The sequence below is a fragment of the Apostichopus japonicus genome, chromosome 22 (assembly GCF_037975245.1).
Source record: "Apostichopus japonicus isolate 1M-3 chromosome 22, ASM3797524v1, whole genome shotgun sequence".
In the NCBI taxonomy this organism is placed as follows: domain Eukaryota; kingdom Metazoa; phylum Echinodermata; class Holothuroidea; order Aspidochirotida; family Stichopodidae; genus Apostichopus; species Apostichopus japonicus.
This window is the reverse complement of record NC_092582.1, coordinates 10,557,785-10,578,361: the sequence shown is the minus strand read 5'-3', so window position 1 is coordinate 10,578,361 and position 20,577 is coordinate 10,557,785. Positions and strand designations below refer to the sequence as shown.

The window sequence follows — 20,577 nt, the reverse complement described above, 5'->3', positions numbered from 1 at the left end:
TTACAGCTCCCCATGTAGGCACTGGCTGTAAAAGATCGGCAAAAGACGTCATCACCGGGGACTCGAACCACCGATGCAAAAGAGAGCCTCGCTCATCAGCTCGTACAGTGCGCCAAGCCACCGCGCCACTGTATGGACTGAGATATTAGGTGGATTAACTAATACTTACAGCTCCCCATGTAGGCACTGGCTGTAAAAGATCGGCAAAAGACGTCATCACCGGGGACTCGAACCACCGATGCAAAAGAGAGCCTCGCTCATCAGCTCGTACAGTGCGCCAAGCCACCGCGCCACTGTATGGACTGAGATATTAGGTGGATTAACTAATACTTACAGCTCCCCATGTAGGCACTGGCTGTAAAAGATCGGCAAAAGACGTCATCACCGGGGACTCGAACCACCGATGCAAAAGAGAGCCTCGCTCATCAGCTCGTACAGTGCGCCAAGCCATCGCGCCACTGTATGGACTGAGATATTAGGTGGATTAACTAATACTTACAGCTCCCCATGTAGGCACTGGCTGTAAAAGATCGGCAAAAGACGTCATCACCGGGGACTCGAACCACCGATGCAAAAGAGAGCCTCGCTCATCAGCTCGTACAGTGCGCCAAGCCACCGCGCCACTGTATGGACTGAGATATTAGGTGGATTAACTAATACTTACAGCTCCCCATGTAGGCACTGGCTGTAAAAGATCGGCAAAAGACGTCATCACCGGGGACTCGAACCACCGATGCAAAAGAGAGCCTCGCTCATCAGCTCGTACAGTGCGCCAAGCCACCGCGCCACTGTATGGACTGAGATATTAGGTGGATTAACTAATACTTACAGCTCCCCATGTAGGCACTGGCTGTAAAAGATCGGCAAAAGACGTCATCACCGGGGACTCGAACCACCGATGCAAAAGAGAGCCTCGCTCATCAGCTCGTACAGTGCGCCAAGCCACCGCGCCACTGTATGGACTGAGATATTAGGTGGATTAACTAATACTTACAGCTCCCCATGTAGGCACTGGCTGTAAAAGATCGGCAAAAGACGTCATCACCGGGGACTCGAACCACCGATGCAAAAGAGAGCCTCGCTCATCAGCTCGTACAGTGCGCCAAGCCATCGCGCCACTGTATGGACTGAGATATTAGGTGGATTAACTAATACTTACAGCTCCCCATGTAGGCACTGGCTGTAAAAGATCGGCAAAAGACGTCATCACCGGGGACTCGAACCACCGATGCAAAAGAGAGCCTCGCTCATCAGCTCGTACAGTGCGCCAAGCCATCGCGCCACTGTATGGACTGAGATATTAGGTGGATTAACTAATACTTACAGCTCCCCATGTAGGCACTGGCTGTAAAAGATCGGCAAAAGACGTCATCACCGGGGACTCGAACCACCGATGCAAAAGAGAGCCTCGCTCATCAGCTCGTACAGTGCGCCAAGCCACCGCGCCACTGTATGGACTGAGATATTAGGTGGATTAACTAATACTTACAGCTCCCCATGTAGGCACTGGCTGTAAAAGATCGGCAAAAGACGTCATCACCGGGGACTCGAACCACCGATGCAAAAGAGAGCCTCGCTCATCAGCTCGTACAGTGCGCCAAGCCATCGCGCCACTGTATGGACTGAGATATTAGGTGGATTAACTAATACTTACAGCTCCCCATGTAGGCACTGGCTGTAAAAGATCGGCAAAAGACGTCATCACCGGGGACTCGAACCACCGATGCAAAAGAGAGCCTCGCTCATCAGCTCGTACAGTGCGCCAAGCCACCGCGCCACTGTATGGACTGAGATATTAGGTGGATTAACTAATACTTACAGCTCCCCATGTAGGCACTGGCTGTAAAAGATCGGCAAAAGACGTCATCACCGGGGACTCGAACCACCGATGCAAAAGAGAGCCTCGCTCATCAGCTCGTACAGTGCGCCAAGCCACCGCGCCACTGTATGGACTGAGATATTAGGTGGATTAACTAATACTTACAGCTCCCCATGTAGGCACTGGCTGTAAAAGATCGGCAAAAGACGTCATCACCGGGGACTCGAACCACCGATGCAAAAGAGAGCCTCGCTCATCAGCTCGTACAGTGCGCCAAGCCACCGCGCCACTGTATGGACTGAGATATTAGGTGGATTAACTAATACTTACAGCTCCCCATGTAGGCACTGGCTGTAAAAGATCGGCAAAAGACGTCATCACCGGGGACTCGAACCACCGATGCAAAAGAGAGCCTCGCTCATCAGCTCGTACAGTGCGCCAAGCCACCGCGCCACTGTATGGACTGAGATATTAGGTGGATTAACTAATACTTACAGCTCCCCATGTAGGCACTGGCTGTAAAAGATCGGCAAAAGACGTCATCACCGGGGACTCGAACCACCGATGCAAAAGAGAGCCTCGCTCATCAGCTCGTACAGTGCGCCAAGCCACCGCGCCACTGTATGGACTGAGATATTAGGTGGATTAACTAATACTTACAGCTCCCCATGTAGGCACTGGCTGTAAAAGATCGGCAAAAGACGTCATCACCGGGGACTCGAACCACCGATGCAAAAGAGAGCCTCGCTCATCAGCTCGTACAGTGCGCCAAGCCACCGCGCCACTGTATGGACTGAGATATTAGGTGGATTAACTAATACTTACAGCTCCCCATGTAGGCACTGGCTGTAAAAGATCGGCAAAAGACGTCATCACCGGGGACTCGAACCACCGATGCAAAAGAGAGCCTCGCTCATCAGCTCGTACAGTGCGCCAAGCCACCGCGCCACTGTATGGACTGAGATATTAGGTGGATTAACTAATACTTACAGCTCCCCATGTAGGCACTGGCTGTAAAAGATCGGCAAAAGACGTCATCACCGGGGACTCGAACCACCGATGCAAAAGAGAGCCTCGCTCATCAGCTCGTACAGTGCGCCAAGCCATCGCGCCACTGTATGGACTGAGATATTAGGTGGATTAACTAATACTTACAGCTCCCCATGTAGGCACTGGCTGTAAAAGATCGGCAAAAGACGTCATCACCGGGGACTCGAACCACCGATGCAAAAGAGAGCCTCGCTCATCAGCTCGTACAGTGCGCCAAGCCATCGCGCCACTGTATGGACTGAGATATTAGGTGGATTAACTAATACTTACAGCTCCCCATGTAGGCACTGGCTGTAAAAGATCGGCAAAAGACGTCATCACCGGGGACTCGAACCACCGATGCAAAAGAGAGCCTCGCTCATCAGCTCGTACAGTGCGCCAAGCCATCGCGCCACTGTATGGACTGAGATATTAGGTGGATTAACTAATACTTACAGCTCCCCATGTAGGCACTGGCTGTAAAAGATCGGCAAAAGACGTCATCACCGGGGACTCGAACCACCGATGCAAAAGAGAGCCTCGCTCATCAGCTCGTACAGTGCGCCAAGCCATCGCGCCACTGTATGGACTGAGATATTAGGTGGATTAACTAATACTTACAGCTCCCCATGTAGGCACTGGCTGTAAAAGATCGGCAAAAGACGTCATCACCGGGGACTCGAACCACCGATGCAAAAGAGAGCCTCGCTCATCAGCTCGTACAGTGCGCCAAGCCACCGCGCCACTGTATGGACTGAGATATTAGGTGGATTAACTAATACTTACAGCTCCCCATGTAGGCACTGGCTGTAAAAGATCGGCAAAAGACGTCATCACCGGGGACTCGAACCACCGATGCAAAAGAGAGCCTCGCTCATCAGCTCGTACAGTGCGCCAAGCCATCGCGCCACTGTATGGACTGAGATATTAGGTGGATTAACTAATACTTACAGCTCCCCATGTAGGCACTGGCTGTAAAAGATCGGCAAAAGACGTCATCACCGGGGACTCGAACCACCGATGCAAAAGAGAGCCTCGCTCATCAGCTCGTACAGTGCGCCAAGCCACCGCGCCACTGTATGGACTGAGATATTAGGTGGATTAACTAATACTTACAGCTCCCCATGTAGGCACTGGCTGTAAAAGATCGGCAAAAGACGTCATCACCGGGGACTCGAACCACCGATGCAAAAGAGAGCCTCGCTCATCAGCTCGTACAGTGCGCCAAGCCACCGCGCCACTGTATGGACTGAGATATTAGGTGGATTAACTAATACTTACAGCTCCCCATGTAGGCACTGGCTGTAAAAGATCGGCAAAAGACGTCATCACCGGGGACTCGAACCACCGATGCAAAAGAGAGCCTCGCTCATCAGCTCGTACAGTGCGCCAAGCCATCGCGCCACTGTATGGACTGAGATATTAGGTGGATTAACTAATACTTACAGCTCCCCATGTAGGCACTGGCTGTAAAAGATCGGCAAAAGACGTCATCACCGGGGACTCGAACCACCGATGCAAAAGAGAGCCTCGCTCATCAGCTCGTACAGTGCGCCAAGCCATCGCGCCACTGTATGGACTGAGATATTAGGTGGATTAACTAATACTTACAGCTCCCCATGTAGGCACTGGCTGTAAAAGATCGGCAAAAGACGTCATCACCGGGGACTCGAACCACCGATGCAAAAGAGAGCCTCGCTCATCAGCTCGTACAGTGCGCCAAGCCATCGCGCCACTGTATGGACTGAGATATTAGGTGGATTAACTAATACTTACAGCTCCCCATGTAGGCACTGGCTGTAAAAGATCGGCAAAAGACGTCATCACCGGGGACTCGAACCACCGATGCAAAAGAGAGCCTCGCTCATCAGCTCGTACAGTGCGCCAAGCCATCGCGCCACTGTATGGACTGAGATATTAGGTGGATTAACTAATACTTACAGCTCCCCATGTAGGCACTGGCTGTAAAAGATCGGCAAAAGACGTCATCACCGGGGACTCGAACCACCGATGCAAAAGAGAGCCTCGCTCATCAGCTCGTACAGTGCGCCAAGCCATCGCGCCACTGTATGGACTGAGATATTAGGTGGATTAACTAATACTTACAGCTCCCCATGTAGGCACTGGCTGTAAAAGATCGGCAAAAGACGTCATCACCGGGGACTCGAACCACCGATGCAAAAGAGAGCCTCGCTCATCAGCTCGTACAGTGCGCCAAGCCGTCGCGCCACTGTATGGACTGAGATATTAGGTGGATTAACTAATACTTACAGCTCCCCATGTAGGCACTGGCTGTAAAAGATCGGCAAAAGACGTCATCACCGGGGACTCGAACCACCGATGCAAAAGAGAGCCTCGCTCATCAGCTCGTACAGTGCGCCAAGCCGTCGCGCCACTGTATGGACTGAGATATTAGGTGGATTAACTAATACTTACAGCTCCCCATGTAGGCACTGGCTGTAAAAGATCGGCAAAAGACGTCATCACCGGGGACTCGAACCACCGATGCAAAAGAGAGCCTCGCTCATCAGCTCGTACAGTGCGCCAAGCCGTCGCGCCACTGTATGGACTGAGATATTAGGTGGATTAACTAATACTTACAGCTCCCCATGTAGGCACTGGCTGTAAAAGATCGGCAAAAGACGTCATCACCGGGGACTCGAACCACCGATGCAAAAGAGAGCCTCGCTCATCAGCTCGTACAGTGCGCCAAGCCACCGCGCCACTGTATGGACTGAGATATTAGGTGGATTAACTAATACTTACAGCTCCCCATGTAGGCACTGGCTGTAAAAGATCGGCAAAAGACGTCATCACCGGGGACTCGAACCACCGATGCAAAAGAGAGCCTCGCTCATCAGCTCGTACAGTGCGCCAAGCCACCGCGCCACTGTATGGACTGAGATATTAGGTGGATTAACTAATACTTACAGCTCCCCATGTAGGCACTGGCTGTAAAAGATCGGCAAAAGACGTCATCACCGGGGACTCGAACCACCGATGCAAAAGAGAGCCTCGCTCATCAGCTCGTACAGTGCGCCAAGCCACCGCGCCACTGTATGGACTGAGATATTAGGTGGATTAACTAATACTTACAGCTCCCCATGTAGGCACTGGCTGTAAAAGATCGGCAAAAGACGTCATCACCGGGGACTCGAACCACCGATGCAAAAGAGAGCCTCGCTCATCAGCTCGTACAGTGCGCCAAGCCACCGCGCCACTGTATGGACTGAGATATTAGGTGGATTAACTAATACTTACAGCTCCCCATGTAGGCACTGGCTGTAAAAGATCGGCAAAAGACGTCATCACCGGGGACTCGAACCACCGATGCAAAAGAGAGCCTCGCTCATCAGCTCGTACAGTGCGCCAAGCCACCGCGCCACTGTATGGACTGAGATATTAGGTGGATTAACTAATACTTACAGCTCCCCATGTAGGCACTGGCTGTAAAAGATCGGCAAAAGACGTCATCACCGGGGACTCGAACCACCGATGCAAAAGAGAGCCTCGCTCATCAGCTCGTACAGTGCGCCAAGCCACCGCGCCACTGTATGGACTGAGATATTAGGTGGATTAACTAATACTTACAGCTCCCCATGTAGGCACTGGCTGTAAAAGATCGGCAAAAGACGTCATCACCGGGGACTCGAACCACCGATGCAAAAGAGAGCCTCGCTCATCAGCTCGTACAGTGCGCCAAGCCACCGCGCCACTGTATGGACTGAGATATTAGGTGGATTAACTAATACTTACAGCTCCCCATGTAGGCACTGGCTGTAAAAGATCGGCAAAAGACGTCATCACCGGGGACTCGAACCACCGATGCAAAAGAGAGCCTCGCTCATCAGCTCGTACAGTGCGCCAAGCCACCGCGCCACTGTATGGACTGAGATATTAGGTGGATTAACTAATACTTACAGCTCCCCATGTAGGCACTGGCTGTAAAAGATCGGCAAAAGACGTCATCACCGGGGACTCGAACCACCGATGCAAAAGAGAGCCTCGCTCATCAGCTCGTACAGTGCGCCAAGCCACCGCGCCACTGTATGGACTGAGATATTAGGTGGATTAACTAATACTTACAGCTCCCCATGTAGGCACTGGCTGTAAAAGATCGGCAAAAGACGTCATCACCGGGGACTCGAACCACCGATGCAAAAGAGAGCCTCGCTCATCAGCTCGTACAGTGCGCCAAGCCACCGCGCCACTGTATGGACTGAGATATTAGGTGGATTAACTAATACTTACAGCTCCCCATGTAGGCACTGGCTGTAAAAGATCGGCAAAAGACGTCATCACCGGGGACTCGAACCACCGATGCAAAAGAGAGCCTCGCTCATCAGCTCGTACAGTGCGCCAAGCCACCGCGCCACTGTATGGACTGAGATATTAGGTGGATTAACTAATACTTACAGCTCCCCATGTAGGCACTGGCTGTAAAAGATCGGCAAAAGACGTCATCACCGGGGACTCGAACCACCGATGCAAAAGAGAGCCTCGCTCATCAGCTCGTACAGTGCGCCAAGCCATCGCGCCACTGTATGGACTGAGATATTAGGTGGATTAACTAATACTTACAGCTCCCCATGTAGGCACTGGCTGTAAAAGATCGGCAAAAGACGTCATCACCGGGGACTCGAACCACCGATGCAAAAGAGAGCCTCGCTCATCAGCTCGTACAGTGCGCCAAGCCACCGCGCCACTGTATGGACTGAGATATTAGGTGGATTAACTAATACTTACAGCTCCCCATGTAGGCACTGGCTGTAAAAGATCGGCAAAAGACGTCATCACCGGGGACTCGAACCACCGATGCAAAAGAGAGCCTCGCTCATCAGCTCGTACAGTGCGCCAAGCCACCGCGCCACTGTATGGACTGAGATATTAGGTGGATTAACTAATACTTACAGCTCCCCATGTAGGCACTGGCTGTAAAAGATCGGCAAAAGACGTCATCACCGGGGACTCGAACCACCGATGCAAAAGAGAGCCTCGCTCATCAGCTCGTACAGTGCGCCAAGCCACCGCGCCACTGTATGGACTGAGATATTAGGTGGATTAACTAATACTTACAGCTCCCCATGTAGGCACTGGCTGTAAAAGATCGGCAAAAGACGTCATCACCGGGGACTCGAACCACCGATGCAAAAGAGAGCCTCGCTCATCAGCTCGTACAGTGCGCCAAGCCACCGCGCCACTGTATGGACTGAGATATTAGGTGGATTAACTAATACTTACAGCTCCCCATGTAGGCACTGGCTGTAAAAGATCGGCAAAAGACGTCATCACCGGGGACTCGAACCACCGATGCAAAAGAGAGCCTCGCTCATCAGCTCGTACAGTGCGCCAAGCCACCGCGCCACTGTATGGACTGAGATATTAGGTGGATTAACTAATACTTACAGCTCCCCATGTAGGCACTGGCTGTAAAAGATCGGCAAAAGACGTCATCACCGGGGACTCGAACCACCGATGCAAAAGAGAGCCTCGCTCATCAGCTCGTACAGTGCGCCAAGCCACCGCGCCACTGTATGGACTGAGATATTAGGTGGATTAACTAATACTTACAGCTCCCCATGTAGGCACTGGCTGTAAAAGATCGGCAAAAGACGTCATCACCGGGGACTCGAACCACCGATGCAAAAGAGAGCCTCGCTCATCAGCTCGTACAGTGCGCCAAGCCACCGCGCCACTGTATGGACTGAGATATTAGGTGGATTAACTAATACTTACAGCTCCCCATGTAGGCACTGGCTGTAAAAGATCGGCAAAAGACGTCATCACCGGGGACTCGAACCACCGATGCAAAAGAGAGCCTCGCTCATCAGCTCGTACAGTGCGCCAAGCCACCGCGCCACTGTATGGACTGAGATATTAGGTGGATTAACTAATACTTACAGCTCCCCATGTAGGCACTGGCTGTAAAAGATCGGCAAAAGACGTCATCACCGGGGACTCGAACCACCGATGCAAAAGAGAGCCTCGCTCATCAGCTCGTACAGTGCGCCAAGCCACCGCGCCACTGTATGGACTGAGATATTAGGTGGATTAACTAATACTTACAGCTCCCCATGTAGGCACTGGCTGTAAAAGATCGGCAAAAGACGTCATCACCGGGGACTCGAACCACCGATGCAAAAGAGAGCCTCGCTCATCAGCTCGTACAGTGCGCCAAGCCACCGCGCCACTGTATGGACTGAGATATTAGGTGGATTAACTAATACTTACAGCTCCCCATGTAGGCACTGGCTGTAAAAGATCGGCAAAAGACGTCATCACCGGGGACTCGAACCACCGATGCAAAAGAGAGCCTCGCTCATCAGCTCGTACAGTGCGCCAAGCCACCGCGCCACTGTATGGACTGAGATATTAGGTGGATTAACTAATACTTACAGCTCCCCATGTAGGCACTGGCTGTAAAAGATCGGCAAAAGACGTCATCACCGGGGACTCGAACCACCGATGCAAAAGAGAGCCTCGCTCATCAGCTCGTACAGTGCGCCAAGCCACCGCGCCACTGTATGGACTGAGATATTAGGTGGATTAACTAATACTTACAGCTCCCCATGTAGGCACTGGCTGTAAAAGATCGGCAAAAGACGTCATCACCGGGGACTCGAACCACCGATGCAAAAGAGAGCCTCGCTCATCAGCTCGTACAGTGCGCCAAGCCATCGCGCCACTGTATGGACTGAGATATTAGGTGGATTAACTAATACTTACAGCTCCCCATGTAGGCACTGGCTGTAAAAGATCGGCAAAAGACGTCATCACCGGGGACTCGAACCACCGATGCAAAAGAGAGCCTCGCTCATCAGCTCGTACAGTGCGCCAAGCCACCGCGCCACTGTATGGACTGAGATATTAGGTGGATTAACTAATACTTACAGCTCCCCATGTAGGCACTGGCTGTAAAAGATCGGCAAAAGACGTCATCACCGGGGACTCGAACCACCGATGCAAAAGAGAGCCTCGCTCATCAGCTCGTACAGTGCGCCAAGCCACCGCGCCACTGTATGGACTGAGATATTAGGTGGATTAACTAATACTTACAGCTCCCCATGTAGGCACTGGCTGTAAAAGATCGGCAAAAGACGTCATCACCGGGGACTCGAACCACCGATGCAAAAGAGAGCCTCGCTCATCAGCTCGTACAGTGCGCCAAGCCACCGCGCCACTGTATGGACTGAGATATTAGGTGGATTAACTAATACTTACAGCTCCCCATGTAGGCACTGGCTGTAAAAGATCGGCAAAAGACGTCATCACCGGGGACTCGAACCACCGATGCAAAAGAGAGCCTCGCTCATCAGCTCGTACAGTGCGCCAAGCCACCGCGCCACTGTATGGACTGAGATATTAGGTGGATTAACTAATACTTACAGCTCCCCATGTAGGCACTGGCTGTAAAAGATCGGCAAAAGACGTCATCACCGGGGACTCGAACCACCGATGCAAAAGAGAGCCTCGCTCATCAGCTCGTACAGTGCGCCAAGCCACCGCGCCACTGTATGGACTGAGATATTAGGTGGATTAACTAATACTTACAGCTCCCCATGTAGGCACTGGCTGTAAAAGATCGGCAAAAGACGTCATCACCGGGGACTCGAACCACCGATGCAAAAGAGAGCCTCGCTCATCAGCTCGTACAGTGCGCCAAGCCACCGCGCCACTGTATGGACTGAGATATTAGGTGGATTAACTAATACTTACAGCTCCCCATGTAGGCACTGGCTGTAAAAGATCGGCAAAAGACGTCATCACCGGGGACTCGAACCACCGATGCAAAAGAGAGCCTCGCTCATCAGCTCGTACAGTGCGCCAAGCCACCGCGCCACTGTATGGACTGAGATATTAGGTGGATTAACTAATACTTACAGCTCCCCATGTAGGCACTGGCTGTAAAAGATCGGCAAAAGACGTCATCACCGGGGACTCGAACCGCCGATGCAAAAGAGAGCCTCGCTCATCAGCTCGTACAGTGCGCCAAGCCGTCGCGCCACTGTATGGACTGAGATATTAGGTGGATTAACTAATACTTACAGCTCCCCATGTAGGCACTGGCTGTAAAAGATCGGCAAAAGACGTCATCACCGGGGACTCGAACCGCCGATGCAAAAGAGAGCCTCGCTCATCAGCTCGTACAGTGCGCCAAGCCGTCGCGCCACTGTATGGACTGAGATATTAGGTGGATTAACTAATACTTACAGCTCCCCATGTAGGCACTGGCTGTAAAAGATCGGCAAAAGACGTCATCACCGGGGACTCGAACCGCCGATGCAAAAGAGAGCCTCGCTCATCAGCTCGTACAGTGCGCCAAGCCGTCGCGCCACTGTATGGACTGAGATATTAGGTGGATTAACTAATACTTACAGCTCCCCATGTAGGCACTGGCTGTAAAAGATCGGCAAAAGACGTCATCACCGGGGACTCGAACCGCCGATGCAAAAGAGAGCCTCGCTCATCAGCTCGTACAGTGCGCCAAGCCGTCGCGCCACTGTATGGACTGAGATATTAGGTGGATTAACTAATACTTACAGCTCCCCATGTAGGCACTGGCTGTAAAAGATCGGCAAAAGACGTCATCACCGGGGACTCGAACCGCCGATGCAAAAGAGAGCCTCGCTCATCAGCTCGTACAGTGCGCCAAGCCGTCGCGCCACTGTATGGACTGAGATATTAGGTGGATTAACTAATACTTACAGCTCCCCATGTAGGCACTGGCTGTAAAAGATCGGCAAAAGACGTCATCACCGGGGACTCGAACCGCCGATGCAAAAGAGAGCCTCGCTCATCAGCTCGTACAGTGCGCCAAGCCGTCGCGCCACTGTATGGACTGAGATATTAGGTGGATTAACTAATACTTACAGCTCCCCATGTAGGCACTGGCTGTAAAAGATCGGCAAAAGACGTCATCACCGGGGACTCGAACCGCCGATGCAAAAGAGAGCCTCGCTCATCAGCTCGTACAGTGCGCCAAGCCGTCGCGCCACTGTATGGACTGAGATATTAGGTGGATTAACTAATACTTACAGCTCCCCATGTAGGCACTGGCTGTAAAAGATCGGCAAAAGACGTCATCACCGGGGACTCGAACCGCCGATGCAAAAGAGAGCCTCGCTCATCAGCTCGTACAGTGCGCCAAGCCATCGCGCCACTGTATGGACTGAGATATTAGGTGGATTAACTAATACTTACAGCTCCCCATGTAGGCACTGGCTGTAAAAGATCGGCAAAAGACGTCATCACCGGGGACTCGAACCGCCGATGCAAAAGAGAGCCTCGCTCATCAGCTCGTACAGTGCGCCAAGCCATCGCGCCACTGTATAGACTGAGATATTAGGTGGATTAACTAATACTTACAGCTCCCCATGTAGGCACTGGCTGTAACAGATCGGCAAAAGACGTCATCACCGGGGACTCGAACCGCCGATGCAAAAGAGAGCCTCGCTCATCAGCTCGTACAGTGCGCCAAGCCATCGCGCCACTGTATGGACTGAGATATTAGGTGGATTAACTAATACTTACAGCTCCCCATGTAGGCACTGGCTGTAAAAGATCGGCAAAAGACGTCATCACCGGGGACTCGAACCGCCGATGCAAAAGAGAGCCTCGCTCATCAGCTCGTACAGTGCGCCAAGCCATCGCGCCACTGTATGGACTGAGATATTAGGCGGATTAACTAATACTTACAGCTCCCCATGTAGGCACTGGCTGTAAAAGATCGGCAAAAGACGCCATCACCGGGGACTCGAACCGCCGATGCAAAAGAGAGCCTCGCTCATCAGCTCGTACAGTGCGCCAAGCCACCGCGCCACTGTATGGACTGAGATATTAGGCGGATTAACTAATACTTACAGCTCCCCATGTAGGCACTGGCTGTAAAAGATCGGCAAAAGACGTCATCACCGGGGACTCGAACCGCCGATGCAAAAGAGAGCCTCGCTCATCAGCTCGTACAGTGCGCCAAGCCATCGCGCCACTGTATGGACTGAGATATTAGGCGGATTAACTAATACTTACAGCTCCCCATGTAGGCACTGGCTGTAAAAGATCGGCAAAAGACGTCATCACCGGGGACTCGAACCGCCGATGCAAAAGAGAGCCTCGCTCATCAGCTCGTACAGTGCGCCAAGCCATCGCGCCACTGTATGGACTGAGATATTAGGCGGATTAACTAATACTTACAGCTCCCCATGTAGGCACTGGCTGTAAAAGATCGGCAAAAGACGTCATCACCGGGGACTCGAACCGCCGATGCAAAAGAGAGCCTCGCTCATCAGCTCGTACAGTGCGCCAAGCCATCGCGCCACTGTATGGACTGAGATATTAGGCGGATTAACTAATACTTACAGCTCCCCATGTAGGCACTGGCTGTAAAAGATCGGCAAAAGACGTCATCACCGGGGACTCGAACCGCCGATGCAAAAGAGAGCCTCGCTCATCAGCTCGTACAGTGCGCCAAGCCATCGCGCCACTGTATGGACTGAGATATTAGGCGGATTAACTAATACTTACAGCTCCCCATGTAGGCACTGGCTGTAAAAGATCGGCAAAAGACGTCATCACCGGGGACTCGAACCGCCGATGCAAAAGAGAGCCTCGCTCATCAGCTCGTACAGTGCGCCAAGCCATCGCGCCACTGTATGGACTGAGATATTAGGCGGATTAACTAATACTTACAGCTCCCCATGTAGGCACTGGCTGTAAAAGATCGGCAAAAGACGTCATCACCGGGGACTCGAACCGCCGATGCAAAAGAGAGCCTCGCTCATCAGCTCGTACAGTGCGCCAAGCCATCGCGCCACTGTATGGACTGAGATGTTAGGCGGATTAACTAATACTTACAGCTCCCCATGTAGGCACTGGCTGTAAAAGATCGGCAAAAGACGTCATCACCGGGGACTCGAACCGCCGATGCAAAAGAGAGCCTCGCTCATCAGCTCGTACAGTGCGCCAAGCCGTCGCGCCACTGTATGGACTGAGATGTTAGGCGGATTAACTAATACTTACAGCTCCCCATGTAGGCACTGGCTGTAAAAGATCGGCAAAAGACGTCATCACCGGGGACTCGAACCGCCGATGCAAAAGAGAGCCTCGCTCATCAGCTCGTACAGTGCGCCAAGCCATCGCGCCACTGTATGGACTGAGATGTTAGGCGGATTAACTAATACTTACAGCTCCCCATGTAGGCACTGGCTGTAAAAGATCGGCAAAAGACGTCATCACCGGGGACTCGAACCGCCGATGCAAAAGAGAGCCTCGCTCATCAGCTCGTACAGTGCGCCAAGCCATCGCGCCACTGTATGGACTGAGATATTAGGCGGATTAACTAATACTTACAGCTCCCCATGTAGGCACTGGCTGTAAAAGATCGGCAAAAGACGTCATCACCGGGGACTCGAACCGCCGATGCAAAAGAGAGCCTCGCTCATCAGCTCGTACAGTGCGCCAAGCCATCGCGCCACTGTATGGACTGAGATGTTAGGCGGATTAACTAATACTTACAGCTCCCCATGTAGGCACTGGCTGTAAAAGATCGGCAAAAGACGTCATCACCGGGGACTCGAACCGCCGATGCAAAAGAGAGCCTCGCTCATCAGCTCGTACAGTGCGCCAAGCCATCGCGCCACTGTATGGACTGAGATGTTAGGCGGATTAACTAATACTTACAGCTCCCCATGTAGGCACTGGCTGTAAAAGATCGGCAAAAGACGTCATCACCGGGGACTCGAACCGCCGATGCAAAAGAGAGCCTCGCTCATCAGCTCGTACAGTGCGCCAAGCCATCGCGCCACTGTATGGACTGAGATGTTAGGCGGATTAACTAATACTTACAGCTCCCCATGTAGGCACTGGCTGTAAAAGATCGGCAAAAGACGTCATCACCGGGGACTCGAACCGCCGATGCAAAAGAGAGCCTCGCTCATCAGCTCGTACAGTGCGCCAAGCCATCGCGCCACTGTATGGACTGAGATGTTAGGCGGATTAACTAATACTTACAGCTCCCCATGTAGGCACTGGCTGTAAAAGATCGGCAAAAGACGTCATCACCGGGGACTCGAACCACCGATGCAAAAGAGAGCCTCGCTCATCAGCTCGTACAGTGCGCCAAGCCATCGCGCCACTGTATGGACTGAGATGTTAGGCGGATTAACTAATACTTACAGCTCCCCATGTAGGCACTGGCTGTAAAAGATCGGCAAAAGACGTCATCACCGGGGACTCGAACCACCGATGCAAAAGAGAGCCTCGCTCATCAGCTCGTACAGTGCGCCAAGCCATCGCGCCACTGTATGGACTGAGATGTTAGGCGGATTAACTAATACTTACAGCTCCCCATGTAGGCACTGGCTGTAAAAGATCGGCAAAAGACGTCATCACCGGGGACTCGAACCACCGATGCAAAAGAGAGCCTCGCTCATCAGCTCGTACAGTGCGCCAAGCCATCGCGCCACTGTATGGACTGAGATGTTAGGCGGATTAACTAATACTTACAGCTCCCCATGTAGGCACTGGCTGTAAAAGATCGGCAAAAGACGTCATCACCGGGGACTCGAACCACCGATGCAAAAGAGAGCCTCGCTCATCAGCTCGTACAGTGCGCCAAGCCATCGCGCCACTGTATGGACTGAGATGTTAGGCGGATTAACTAATACTTACAGCTCCCCATGTAGGCACTGGCTGTAAAAGATCGGCAAAAGACGTCATCACCGGGGACTCGAACCACCGATGCAAAAGAGAGCCTCGCTCATCAGCTCGTACAGTGCGCCAAGCCATCGCGCCACTGTATGGACTGAGATGTTAGGCGGATTAACTAATACTTACAGCTCCCCATGTAGGCACTGGCTGTAAAAGATCGGCAAAAGACGTCATCACCGGGGACTCGAACCACCGATGCAAAAGAGAGCCTCGCTCATCAGCTCGTACAGTGCGCCAAGCCGTCGCGCCACTGTATGGACTGAGATGTTAGGCGGATTAACTAATACTTACAGCTCCCCATGTAGGCACTGGCTGTAAAAGATCGGCAAAAGACGTCATCACCGGGGACTCGAACCACCGATGCAAAAGAGAGCCTCGCTCATCAGCTCGTACAGTGCGCCAAGCCGTCGCGCCACTGTATGGACTGAGATGTTAGGCGGATTAACTAATACTTACAGCTCCCCATGTAGGCACTGGCTGTAAAAGATCGGCAAAAGACGTCATCACCGGGGACTCGAACCACCGATGCAAAAGAGAGCCTCGCTCATCAGCTCGTACAGTGCGCCAAGCCGTCGCGCCACTGTATGGACTGAGATGTTAGGCGGATTAACTAATACTTACAGCTCCCCATGTAGGCACTGGCTGTAAAAGATCGGCAAAAGACGTCATCACCGGGGACTCGAACCACCGATGCAAAAGAGAGCCTCGCTCATCAGCTCGTACAGTGCGCCAAGCCGTCGCGCCACTGTATGGACTGAGATGTTAGGCGGATTAACTAATACTTACAGCTCCCCATGTAGGCACTGGCTGTAAAAGATCGGCAAAAGACGTCATCACCGGGGACTCGAACCACCGATGCAAAAGAGAGCCTCGCTCATCAGCTCGTACAGTGCGCCAAGCCGTCGCGCCACTGTATGGACTGAGATGTTAGGCGGATTAACTAATACTTACAGCTCCCCATGTAGGCACTGGCTGTAAAAGATCGGCAAAAGACGTCATCACCGGGGACTCGAACCACCGATGCAAAAGAGAGCCTCGCTCATCAGCTCGTACAGTGCGCCAAGCCGTCGCGCCACTGTATGGACTGAGATGTTAGGCGGATTAACTAATACTTACAGCTCCCCATGTAGGCACTGGCTGTAAAAGATCGGCAAAAGACGTCATCACCGGGGACTCGAACCACCGATGCAAAAGAGAGCCTCGCTCATCAGCTCGTACAGTGCGCCAAGCCGTCGCGCCACTGTATGGACTGAGATGTTAGGCGGATTAACTAATACTTACAGCTCCCCATGTAGGCACTGGCTGTAAAAGATCGGCAAAAGACGTCATCACCGGGGACTCGAACCACCGATGCAAAAGAGAGCCTCGCTCATCAGCTCGTACAGTGCGCCAAGCCGTCGCGCCACTGTATGGACTGAGATGTTAGGCGGATTAACTAATACTTACAGCTCCCCATGTAGGCACTGGCTGTAAAAGATCGGCAAAAGACGTCATCACCGGGGACTCGAACCACCGATGCAAAAGAGAGCCTCGCTCATCAGCTCGTACAGTGCGCCAAGCCGTCGCGCCACTGTATGGACTGAGATGTTAGGCGGATTAACTAATACTTACAGCTCCCCATGTAGGCACTGGCTGTAAAAGATCGGCAAAAGACGTCATCACCGGGGACTCGAACCACCGATGCAAAAGAGAGCCTCGCTCATCAGCTCGTACAGTGCGCCAAGCCGTCGCGCCACTGTATGGACTGAGATATTAGGCGGATTAACTAATACTTACAGCTCCCCATGTAGGCACTGGCTGTAAAAGATCGGCAAAAGACGTCATCACCGGGGACTCGAACCACCGATGCAAAAGAGAGCCTCGCTCATCAGCTCGTACAGTGCGCCAAGCCGTCGCGCCACTGTATGGACTGAGATATTAGGCGGATTAACTAATACTTACAGCTCCCCATGTAGGCACTGGCTGTAAAAGATCGGCAAAAGACGTCATCACCGGGGACTCGAACCACCGATGCAAAAGAGAGCCTCGCTCATCAGCTCGTACAGTGCGCCAAGCCGTCGCGCCACTGTATGGACTGAGATATTAGGCGGATTAACTAATACTTACAGCTCCCCATGTAGGCACTGGCTGTAAAAGATCGGCAAAAGACGTCATCACCGGGGACTCGAACCACCGATGCAAAAGAGAGCCTCGCTCATCAGCTCGTACAGTGCGCCAAGCCGTCGCGCCACTGTATGGACTGAGATATTAGGCGGATTAACTAATACTTACAGCTCCCCATGTAGGCACTGGCTGTAAAAGATCGGCAAAAGACGTCATCACCGGGGACTCGAACCACCGATGCAAAAGAGAGCCTCGCTCATCAGCTCGTACAGTGCGCCAAGCCGTCGCGCCACTGTATGGACTGAGATATTAGGCGGATTAACTAATACTTACAGCTCCCCATGTAGGCACTGGCTGTAAAAGATCGGCAAAAGACGTCATCACCGGGGACTCGAACCACCGATGCAAAAGAGAGCCTCGCTCATCAGCTCGTACAGTGCGCCAAGCCGTCGCGCCACTGTATGGACTGAGATATTAGGCGGATTAACTAATACTTACAGCTCCCCATGTAGGCACTGGCTGTAAAAGATCGGCAAAAGACGTCATCACCGGGGACTCGAACCACCGATGCAAAAGAGAGCCTCGCTCATCAGCTCGTACAGTGCGCCAAGCCGTCGCGCCACTGTATGGACTGAGATGTTAGGCGGATTAACTAATACTTACAGCTCCCCATGTAGGCACTGGCTGTAAAAGATCGGCAAAAGACGTCATCACCGGGGACTCGAACCACCGATGCAAAAGAGAGCCTCGCTCATCAGCTCGTACAGTGCGCCAAGCCGTCGCGCCACTGTATGGACTGAGATGTTAGGCGGATTAACTAATACTTACAGCTCCCCATGTAGGCACTGGCTGTAAAAGATCGGCAAAAGACGTCATCACCGGGGACTCGAACCACCGATGCAAAAGAGAGCCTCGCTCATCAGCTCGTACAGTGCGCCAAGCCGTCGCGCCACTGTATGGACTGAGATGTTAGGCGGATTAACTAATACTTACAGCTCCCCATGTAGGCACTGGCTGTAAAAGATCGGCAAAAGACGTCATCACCGGGGACTCGAACCACCGATGCAAAAGAGAGCCTCGCTCATCAGCTCGTACAGTGCGCCAAGCCATCGCGCCACTGTATGGACTGAGATGTTAGGCGGATTAACTAATACTTACAGCTCCCCATGTAGGCACTGGCTGTAAAAGATCGGCAAAAGACGTCATCACCGGGGACTCGAACCACCGATGCAAAAGAGAGCCTCGCTCATCAGCTCGTACAGTGCGCCAAGCCATCGCGCCACTGTATGGACTGAGATGTTAGGCGGATTAACTAATACTTACAGCTCCCCATGTAGGCACTGGCTGTAAAAGATCGGCAAAAGACGTCATCACCGGGGACTCGAACCACCGATGCAAAAGAGAGCCTCGCTCATCAGCTCGTACAGTGCGCCAAGCCATCGCGCCACTGTATGGACTGAGATGTTAGGCGGATTAACTAATACTTACAGCTCCCCATGTAGGCACTGGCTGTAAAAGATCGGCAAAAGACGTCATCACCGGGGACTCGAACCACCGATGCAAAAGAGAGCCTCGCTCATCAGCTCGTACAGTGCGCCAAGCCGTCGCGCCACTGTATGGACTGAGATGTTAGGCGGATTAACTAATACTTACAGCTCCCCATGTAGGCACTGGCTGTAAAAGATCGGCAAAAGACGTCATCACCGGGGACTCGAACCACCGATGCAAAAGAGAGCCTCGCTCATCAGCTCGTACAGTGCGCCAAGCCGTCGCGCCACTGTATGGACTGAGATGTTAGGCGGATTAACTAATACTTACAGCTCCCCATGTAGGCACTGGCTGTAAAAGATCGGCAAAAGACGTCATCACCGGGGACTCGAACCACCGATGCAAAAGAGAGCCTCGCTCATCAGCTCGTACAGTGCGCCAAGCCGTCGCGCCACTGTATGGACTGAGATGTTAGGCGGATTAACTAATACTTACAGCTCCCCATGTAGGCACTGGCTGTAAAAGATCGGCAAAAGACGTCATCACCGGGGACTCGAACCACCGATGCAAAAGAGAGCCTCGCTCATCAGCTCGTACAGTGCGCCAAGCCGTCGCGCCACTGTATGGACTGAGATGTTAGGCGGATTAACTAATACTTACAGCTCCCCATGTAGGCACTGGCTGTAAAAGATCGGCAAAAGACGTCATCACCGGGGACTCGAACCACCGATGCAAAAGAGAGCCTCGCTCATCAGCTCGTACAGTGCGCCAAGCCGTCGCGCCACTGTATGGACTGAGATGTTAGGCGGATTAACTAATACTTACAGCTCCCCATGTAGGCACTGGCTGTAAAAGATCGGCAAAAGACGTCATCACCGGGGACTCGAACCACCGATGCAAAAGAGAGCCTCGCTCATCAGCTCGTACAGTGCGCCAAGCCGTCGCGCCACTGTATGGACTGAGATGTTAGGCGGATTAACTAATACTTACAGCTCCCCATGTAGGCACTGGCTGTAAAAGATCGGCAAAAGACGTCATCACCGGGGACTCGAACCACCGATGCAAAAGAGAGCCTCGCTCATCAGCTCGTACAGTGCGCCAAGCCGTCGCGCCACTGTATGGACTGAGATATTAGGCGGATTAACTAATACTTACAGCTCCCCATGTAGGCACTGGCTGTAAAAGATCGGCAAAAGACGTCATCACCGGGGACTCGAACCACCGATGCAAAAGAGAGCCTCGCTCATCAGCTCGTACAGTGCGCCAAGCCGTCGCGCCACTGTATGGACTGAGATATTAGGCGGATTAACTAATACTTACAGCTCCCCATGTAGGCACTGGCTGTAAAAGATCGGCAAAAGACGTCATCACCGGGGACTCGAACCACCGATGCAAAAGAGAGCCTCGCTCATCAGCTCGTACAGTGCGCCAAG

The 20,577-nt window shown here is 52.5% G+C and overlaps 1 protein-coding gene across 2 annotated transcripts in view; it reads left to right on the top strand.

Moving 5' to 3' along the window:
* The window catches only part of LOC139963602 (gamma-adducin-like), a 294,340-nt gene that overhangs the window by 177,395 nt on the left and 96,368 nt on the right, over positions 1–20,577 (top strand). The window lies entirely within an intron of this gene.